Source organism: Rattus norvegicus, chromosome 7 (genome assembly GCF_036323735.1).
Source record: "Rattus norvegicus strain BN/NHsdMcwi chromosome 7, GRCr8, whole genome shotgun sequence".
Taxonomy (NCBI): domain Eukaryota; kingdom Metazoa; phylum Chordata; class Mammalia; order Rodentia; family Muridae; genus Rattus; species Rattus norvegicus.
Genome location: NC_086025.1, coordinates 110630351 through 110640217, shown reverse-complemented (window position 1 = coordinate 110640217; position 9867 = coordinate 110630351). Strand labels below are relative to the sequence as shown.

At 51.0% G+C, this 9867-nt stretch overlaps 1 long non-coding RNA gene across 2 annotated transcripts; it reads left to right on the top strand.

The window, feature by feature from the left end:
* Positions 1–2372: 2372 nt before the first annotated feature.
* On the top strand, positions 2373–9617 carry LOC134479933 (uncharacterized). Of its 2 annotated transcripts, XR_010053866.1 has the most exons (4): positions 2373–2655; positions 4230–4745; positions 4919–8084; positions 8264–9617. It is a non-coding gene; the product is annotated as an uncharacterized LOC134479933 (long non-coding RNA). The 2 variants fall into 2 exon arrangements; XR_010053865.1 differs by having other exon boundaries at positions 4230–8084.
* The last annotated feature ends 250 nt before the right edge of the window (positions 9618–9867 follow it).

Here is a 9867-nt window from a genome sequence, read left to right as displayed (position 1 = left end):
GTGGATCCAACAGCTGAGGCAATGTGAGAAGGTCACCTGGCCAGAAAGAAGCAAAGCTGAGAACCAAACAGTGACCTAGAAGACAACAGGGACTCTGACCCCGGGACAGAGCCTGTGGCCAACAGTAGCAGCTGCTGACCTTCCGGCCAGGGAGAGGACAGACAACAGGGAGATAGTATCCAAACACAGGATGGGAGAAGAAACCCACATGTGTGTCCAAGGGCAGACTGCAGATAGTGTGCGAGCCTCACCAAGGACCCAGAGCAGGCCTGTCAAGGAGGCTAACACAGTCAGAGATAAGATCAGCGGCCGGTCCTCAGAAGGGCAATTAGACAGGTAAATAATACTGGAAGCAAAGTAATGGATTTATTCAGTGTGGTCGCACCTGGAGGAGGAACTGAGAGGCCCAGTACCCCACCCCCACCCCTACCCCCACTCCCACCCCCACCAACCCATCTTCAGGGTCCTAACGTGAGGGGAAGTTAAAATGCAGGGCCAGCTGGAGATACTCGTAGCTCAGCAGAACTGGTTGAGGTGCAGTCTCATAGATCATCCATCTCCTCTCCTCTGTTCCATGGGCGGGGGCTGACAGTTGTCCAAACTCTGTGAAATCTCTTCCTGGGTGACAAATACCTCCTCTGGCTGGACCAAACTTCAATTTTCTCTTTCCCAACACGAGATCGCAGTCTGGAGTTTATTGTCTCAATAGTCTTATAGCCAAAGGGAGGGACGTCTTTTCAAGCATGGTGACCTGAGTTTGACCCACGGGAAGACAGAGGAAGGCATCCGACTTCATGAAGTGGTTTTCTGACTTCCACCATGGATGTCTGTGTGTCCACATAGAAAATCACCCCACACAGGCACACACAATACTAATGATGATTGATGATGACGATGATGATGATGGTGATGGTGGTGATGATGGTGATGATGGTGATGGTGGTGATGGTGGTGATGATGGTGCTGGTGGTGATGATGGTGATGGTGGTGATGATGATGGTGGTGATGGTGGTGGTGGTGGTGATGATGAGGAGGAGGAGGAGGAGGAGGAAGATGAGGAGGATGGTGCGGTCATTCGTAGGTGGGGTTCTGCGCTTACCTTACAGACATTTCCCTGACTGTCAGACAATGGGCTCTTCCGGATGTGTGATCTTCCTAGGGGCTGCCAGAGCTGTCTCTTCCTGGTTATTAGGCATTCATCAACATTACTGTCAGGGACATTCCTGGCTCCTGATCATTAAGTCAGCAGGAAGAAATGCCAGCTGCAGAGGAATGCGAGGCATTTGTCATTTGCCCTGCATTCATCCAGCAAATCGCGACAAACCTCGGAGGTAAAAATAGAAGCGCGCTTAGAGCTCCGAGGTGCGCACACAGGCCAGCTGCCTTCTCTGTCACGGCTGAGTGTCTGCGCTGAGTCCTCATGTCAGGGGCAAGCGGATACTTTAGTTCAGTTTATTTAAGGTTCCTCTTCAGCCCCAGGCGAGCTTTGGCAAATTCCACACTCAGAGTTTTAGTGTGTGAGTGTGGAGTGGCAGATTGATTGCAACCATCTGCTCCTGATGCTGTCCTCGGGACCACTGTATTCCCAGCTGCTCACAAAGGCCCCTCCTGGGGTCGAAGTATAGATTCCCTTCACATTCAGACCCCACAGTCCCGCCGTCTCCTCCAGATCCCAGCCAGGCTGATGAAGGTTTGCTTGGTAGGGCTATACACGTTGTGCACTCGGCACCGCCCGCGCCTGATCGAGGCAGCTTCTAAGGTTTGGGTCTGTCCCACAAACGCAGCTGTGGCCACAGAGAGTGTGCTCTCCTAGTTCACATGGGGTACTCTGTGACCTGGAGGTGATCTTGAGTAGATCTGAGCCCAAATGGCATCTGTGATGTCCGTTCTGCTCTACTCTCTGCCTTCAGAGAATTTCAAAGAGAGGTTTCCCAATCCGAGTGGCAGGGGCCCTGTGAGTCATTCTAGCCTTTGTTCTGCCTGAAATCTTCCTGGCTGTGGTGGGACCTAAGCCTCCCATCTGCACACTTGGTCAAGGACGTGGGTTATTTCTTGTTTGTTTTTAGCAGCCGTGGCGCTTCCCTGAGGCTTGGGCACAGAAATCTTCCAGTCTGAAAAGGTGTGCGCCAAAGAAAGGAAGGCAGTTCTGAGGGAAACGCGTACTAGTGTTCAAAACACACCGTCCTGCAGGGGCAAGTCAGTCCTATTTCAGCATCCTGAGTACTGGGATCAAATGTGTCTGGGATCCAGATGTTTTTGGTTTTTTTTTTAATATATTATTATTATTATTATTATTATTATTATTATTATTATTATTATTACTACTACTACTATTATTTCCAGTAGTTTTTTTTTTAATGGGAAAACATCAACTTCCAAGTAGTTCGGTTGCCATGAGCTTGTGCTGAGTGCAGCTCCTGTCAACAAAGGAAATGCTCACACAGCAAGCAGATCACCTCCCACCTCCCCCAAGCTCGCTCATGCCATCTGGGCTAAATCCTTAGACCTGAGGGCCATAAAGTCAGCAACTGACCGACAGGGGGCAGAGTTGAGCAACACATTGGTGCTGCTCAAGGGGAGGCTGTGAATGTGACTCGCTGTTGAGAACCGCAGAGGGGAGCCACGTGACTTCTACCTCTAAGCCTCCAACTGCCGGTGAGTGAGGAAAGCTGGAGAAACCAAAGCCACTATGGAGGAAAGGGACCATGGGGTCAGGCTGGGCCTTTCTAACAAACGGGCTAGAGGCTCAGTTCTTGGATGTCTGACTGGAGGCAAGGACTGCAGTTCAGGTTTGGAGACAAGAGATAGACGTAGAGATCTGTCTCTGCCATGTGGGCAGCATGGAAAGCCATGGGCTAGCACTATCATCCCTGTCCTGACAGGCCAGGTGGAAGGCCTCCTCCAGGTCCATCTGTGAGGACACAGTACAGGGTCACCTTCACTGTTCACCCACTTGAGGGTGAGTGGGTGCTGCTGGTGCAGGCCACACAGGTCTCCTACTTCCTCACAGAGGTCCTTGAATGCTGTCATGGTGTCCACGATGGTAATCAGAATGTCCCCGCTGTAGAGTGCCTTCAGATGTACTTGGCCACTGCTCTGGTCCATCTTGAGGTCTGCCCTGCCGGGCATGGCACACTCTGCCAGCTGCCATCAGCACTGCATGCAGGGCACTCCGGCCATGGCTAGCGGCCCCAGAGCAGGGCCGGGTTGCCTGTTGTGTATTATTTTTAATCCAGAACGATTACAGAAAAATAGGATGAACTCGTGACGCAAAGGCCACCACAAACAGAAGTTGTGCCTGTTGGTGACCTCCGTGTTTTCATTCTGCACACAGCCACTGGCACATCCCATCAGCTTGGAACACCGTGTGTGTGTGTGTGTGTGTGTGTGTGTGTGTGTGTGTGTGTGTGTGTGTGTGTATGTGTGTGTGTGTGTGTGTACACTGATGTGAGCTTAACTTGTAAACTCTGGGCATTTAAAAAATTGCATGCAGGACAGACATGGTGACACTTGTCATGGTACTTTTAATTCCAGCACTTTTGGAACTAAGAGGCAGGTGGATCCCCGGAGGTCAGCCTGGTCTACAAAGCAAGTTCCAGGATAGCCAGGGCTACATAAAAGACATTTCATCTCCACTTGATCTTAGCCAAAAGGCTGAGAAGCGATGAGATTTCATCTCAAAAAGTAAAATTAAAATAAAAAGATTGCATGTTTCAGGGGGTTCCAGAGGGACCCTGGAAGCTCGGATCCTGAGCTGTGTGTCTCTATGTGTATGTCTGTCCGTGCATGCCCTTGCACATGCTCAAGCACCCTCATATGAAATGAGTCCCCGGACGTTTGCATGTCTGTCCAGTTCCACCCTGTTCCTCAATACCCACCTGTGACCTCAGTTTCCTGACCAAGCTGCTTGTCACCCTGTAACTCCCATGAGCCCACAGCACAGCACAGCGATCTCCTCAGGGACTAGTAATACCCAGCTGCTACCAGTCAGCCTGGACTGTGACAGGCTGGAGTGAGTTGAGGTGGGGAGTTGGAGAGGACACCATGAAACCCAGGCTGGGGCCATCTGGGCCAGCCTGGTGATTAGCTGAGAGCAACTCATAAAGCCGTGCCAACTTACCAAAGCGATGGGCTCAGCCATGATGGTGCTTCGCCTGTGCCTGATCCTCGGCCATCTTGTTGGTGATTTAAACTATCGGCATGTGTGTTTGTTTTTTTTTTTTTTACAGGGAAAGGAAATCGAATTTATGGAGTACACCACTGGGGCAGTGGGCTATGCAGGAGCAAAGGCACCGCCTGCAGCATTAGTGAAAAGCGTCTTTATAAAGCCTCACGAACCTTCACCTCCAATTGATCCACATCAAACTGGTCGTTATCGTCTGACCAGCTCGCCCCCAAATACAAGGCTTTTTCCTAAGTTGTCATGTTTGCAGGGAACTAGGAACAAACACCCTTTGACAAGCGGGGGTCGCATTGTAAGGCTCCTCATCCAGCAGAGCGAGGGCTGTGTGTGCCCGAGCTGCCTGCCACAGTCTTCCCAACACACACGGCTGGAGAACAGGGGACTGTGGACACAGTGGATTCTGAAGTGGGGTTACCGGCAGCTTTCAGCATTGAGGACTGGAGCTGGGCAAGCTTCTGACCCACGTTGGAGAGGGTGGAACCCCGGGAGGAGTGGGCGTCCCTGGATGTCACCCAGTGTTCATGCAGAGGCCGTGCACCAGATTTCACCCAAAATACGCCAGGTGAGTTTGTCTAGAAAAGGTTAAACTGAGGGCCTGACTTGTGTGAGTGTTGGGGGCAGAATTAAAATTTCCTGGGAGTATTTGTGGTAGTGATGGGGCACGGAGAAGCAGGCATGAGGTGTGTACATCCTATTCAAAATGTCTTCTATATTCTAACCTGTTTTTTTCTTCAGTAGCTCTATGACCACCATCACCATCACCACAGACTATTTCTATGGGCCAGCTTGGCAAGCTATGGTGCCTGTCTTGGTTAGGGTTTGCACTGCTGTGAAGAGACACCATGACCAAGGCAACTCTTATAAGGTCTACTTTAATAGGGGCTGGCTTACCAGTTCAGAGGTTCAGTCCATTATCATCAAGGCAGGAGCATGGCAGAGTCCAGGCAGGCCTGGGGCAGGAGGAGCTGAGAGCTCTGCATCGTCATCTGAAGGCCATTAGGAGAAGACTGGCTCCCACGTGGTTAGGAGGAAGGTCTTAAAGCCCACCCTCACAGTGACATACTTCCTCCACCAAGGCCACACCCACTCCAACAAGGCCACACCTCCTAATAGTGCTACTCCCCGGGCTACTTCCTGAGCCAACCACCACAGTGCCCACCCGTGGAATCAGACACCACTCCTGATGGCGCTGAGGAGTTGCACAAGGCAGATGACCTCCATGCCGATGTCACATCCACCAGCAAGATCCTTACCCTTAATCCCTCCCTCTGCATCCTTTTGGTTTGGTGTCTTTGGAGAACCCATTGCCATTCCTGGTTCACAGAGGACGGTGATACCGGTACAGTTAAAGGACTGCCACCTCAGTTAAAGTCACCCACTTGAGATAAAAAGAGTTGAGATTTATACCCAGAAATTCAGCTTGCAATCAGTGGTAGGAGTAGTTCCAGAGGGAAGGCTGCATGTGTGTGTGTGTGTGTGTGTGTGTGTGTGTGTGTGTGTGTATTGTGTGTGCGTGTGTATACATATGCTTGTATGTATGCATGGCCTGCCGCTCTACTCTCAGTCCCTGGAGTATAGCAGGGAACAGGGTATTCTAAGCCCAGGGCTCACTAGTCTGACAGCTGAGGCCAGATCCTACGCTAAGTATTTGCAGTCAGGCTAGGATTTCGAGTCTGAGGTGACATCTAGCCTTCCTGGGGTAGCCAGGTCCCTGGTCACTCACCTCTCACCTAAGGAATGTCTACAGGAGGCAACTGAACCCACAGGCCTCTCCTGAGCTATGAGTTGGGGCGAGTTATTCCATCCTTCCATACCTCAGTCACCCCTCCCGAAGTGTGATAATAATTCCGTTATTAAGCTAAAGTTCTCCCAGGCTAATGTAGCTTGCAGGTCTAGAACATGCCTGGATGGAGCTCATTCTTGTCACTGCCACCAGCACACAGTTCAGACAGTCTGCTGGCCACAGGAGCTGGCTTCTCCTCCCACTCTTCCTTTCTCTAGAGCCAAGTGCAAGGGGTCACCAAGGGAGGAAGTCAAGAGACAGTCTGGTGAGCACATCCAGCATGTCCCCAGACCTCGAAGTGCAAGTGTTGCACAGCCGGGTCTCCTCAGGTTGTTGGGGCCCAAGGGGACAGGAGCATCAGATGAGAGGAAGTGCTGGCAGGGGCAGCAAGGGGACACAGCGGATAGACTCCGACTAGGTTCACTCCAGAAGGAATGATACAGGAGAGCCTCACCCACTGCTCTCCAAAGCCCCAAGTCAGGGAGCTGTGACCTCAGAGTCTGACCAGCGGAATTCAAGATGGTTGCCTAGCTCTGATTGTATGGTGTAGGATACAGGTGTTTTCAGATTCTGTCCTGACTTTCTGTCTCTTTCTGTCCATCTCTCTGAATGCCGTACAGGCCTGCTGGCCTCTGAACTCCTAACTCTCTGCCTTGGTTTCTGGCTTTTCTCATCCTCCAGTCCCACAACTCTCCTGGGACTCCATCATGGTTGACAATGAAGAGAGAGGTTCACAAGCATGGAACGGGGCTCGGGGGCTATGGGACTGTGGCTACTATACAGTGAAGTCGGGCTCTTGGGGGTGCCAAGGGGCTTGAGGTCAGATGTGTGGCTCAAGAGCTCAGCCCTGCCAGGTAATGACCCAGAAGAACTAGCCAGTGCCAAGGTCGGATGTGCCCCAGTGAGAACACGGGGCCGGCTGAGGCCACTAAGAGACGTGCAAGGGTGCACCGCCCTGGGCACTGGCCAGGTTCATCCTGGCACAGATGCCTGGTGTTGGCAGTCATGGCATCTTGAGAGGCAGCCTTACCAGAATAACAGGTGAGGAGCAGAGGGGACAATGGTTCCCATGGCCAAGCTGAATCATCTGTCATGGCCAAGTGACATAGGACTGTGTTGTACTCTCTGACCCCAAAGAATACAAGGCCTCTCTACCCACAACTCCACGTGTGACACTAGTGTCTGGAGCGACCAACCCTCTAGGCTCTCTGCCCCTGCATCTCTGGGGAATGCCCAAATCCTCACCCTCAGCCTTCTTTGTACCATTACCCCACCCTCAGACACCTAGGCTGCCCAGTAACTCTGGGCTCCAGGCCAAGAAAGGGTGGCCAGGGTCCCTGGAAGTCTCACCGACATCTTTCACATACCATTTTCAGTTTCCGAGCTGTGTGGGCTCAATCCAGTACTTGATCGATCTGAGTCTCAGACCTCTCCTCAGCAGAAACAGCATATTCTGCTTTTTAAAAAGGACCCAAGGGGGGTTGGGGATTTAGCTCAGTGGTAGAGCGCTTGCCTAGCAAGCGCAAGGCCCTGGGTTCAGTCCCCAGCTCCGAAAAAAAGAAAAAAGAAAAAAGAAAAAGAAGCAGAAGAAATAGAGTAGCTGGTGGGGGCAGAGCAGGCTGGAGCACACTGCTCCCGTTTCTGCATCTGTGGAATGGGTACAGGCCATAGACCACTCAGAAGGTCTCTGTGATGGCGCCAGTGGAGGACAACCTGGCAATTATCTCTGGGCACCCTCCCACCCACTCATCTAACAAAATCCGACATCTAAGTTCTGCATCTTAACACAGCTGGCAGGGACAGGCATAGTTCTGGGGACTGGGAATTCGCAGGGTCTCTCCTGCGGAGTCAGGCTTCAGCCTCTGAACTAAGCTGGAATGCAAAGCCCTATTCCTATGTGGCTGCCCAAGGCCAGCAGGCTTCTCCTCACAAACCCTTCCCACAGGGCACCGGAAGAGGCCTTGCAGTGCCACACAGGATTCACCCAAGCAATCTGAGAAGCCACGTGGAGGCTGCAGAATCGTTTTAACCTGGCCTCAGAAGTCACAGTGACATGTTCTTACTGTCCTGCTGGGCTTTGAAGGGACTGTGACCAGGCCCTCCCTGCCCAGTAGAGAGGTGAGTAACAGGAGAGAGAATGCTGGGGACCCCCTGTCTGTCCAATAGTATGGTGCTGCAGGGTTGAAGCACCTCTGCAGATGGGACTTGAGCTCCCCAGGCTCTGTGTGACCGTACTTTGTCCCTGGTGTTGAATCTCAGCACCAGGAAGGGAACTGAACCCAGTCTTTCGACGACAGGGCTCTCTCCGTGGCAACAGGAAACAAAACAGACGTAACCCGGACCTCAGTCACCCAGGAAGCATGATCTCAGATCACTCTCTCTCTTCTATGAGAATATTAAAGATTAGAAGTCAGGTAATCTGCCCAAAGTCACACAGTGAGGGTCATGATTCAGCCCCGGTGCATGGGTTCCACAAGGCACACACAATCAGCCAGATCTGTTCGGTCGCAGAGCCCGTTACTTTAAGAGCAGCTCCCTCTGTGTGTGTGTGTGTGTGTGTGTGTGTGTGTGTGTGTGTGTGTGTGTGTGTGATGTATATAATATATATTTTAAATACGTGTGTATGTAGAGGTCTCTGTTCAGTTGCCTACAGAGGCCAGAAGAGGGAGGAAGATCATCTGGAGCTGGAGTTACAGGCAGTTGTGAGTCCTCCTCGACCTGGTCCCCACTCTGTCGTCAAAAGACTGGCCTGGGTTCAGTTCCCTTTCCAGTGCTGTGATTCAACAGCAGGGACAAAGTACAGTCACACAGAGCTGGGGGTGCTCAAGTCCCATCTGCAGAGGTGCTTCAACCCTGCAGCACCACACTATTGGCCAGACAGGGGTCCCCAATGTAGGTGGGGACTAGGGTGGAGTTGAACTTAGGTCCTCTGGAGAGCAACGAGCTCTCTTAAGCCCTGAGCTGTCCTTCCAGTCCCAGAGCTCCCTCTTCATTTTGGTCTAGCTCTCTGCTTCTCAGTTACCCATAACCAACTCCGCTCTGAGCATATTAAATAGAAAACTCCAGAAATAAACAATTTCTTTTTAAAAAAATATTTATTTATTATGTAAGTATACTTGTAGCTATCTTCAGACACACCAGAAGAGGGCATCAGATCCCACTACAGATGGTTGTGAGCCACCATGTGGTTGCTGGGATTTGAACTCAGGACCTCTGGAAGAGCAGTCAGTGCTCTTAACCACTGAGCCATCTCTCCAGCCCAACAATTGCTAAGGTATCTTGATTTTTTGGTTGGTTGTTTAGTTGGTTGGTTTGTTAGCTTCTTTGATACAAGGCCTCCTGGAACTCATTATGTAGTCCAGGCTGGCCTCAAACTCACAGAGATCCACTTGCCTCTGCATCCTGAGTGCTAGGATTAAAAACCTGGGCTACTGTGCCCAGCCAGTTCCTAAGTTTTAAATTGTTCAGCCATTCTTAATAATAGGATAAAATTTTCTCACCGTCACACTTCGTCTTGCCCACACCCTCCATGTACTGCTTCCACACAACTCAGGCTGCCTTTAGACACTCAGTAGATATGAAATAAGCTTGTCATGGTGTCATCATGGGGACAATGATTTATGACAGTGTATTGTCGGTTGCTATTTTTTTTTACTGTGCCCAATTTATACATTAAATTTTTATCACGTGTTTGTATTGTGTAGAAAAAAACCATATTGTGTATGGAGTTTGGTTCTGCCACAGTTCCAGGCACGCACAGGGGCATCATGGGATATACCTCCTACAGGTTTCAGGTGCTTCTGGAGCTTGTCTACTTCTTACAGCATCTTCTGTTTGTCTGGGTCATTGGGCCGTGGGGTCTGGTTCTGCACACTTTAAGGGCGTCCATAGAGAACAAGCT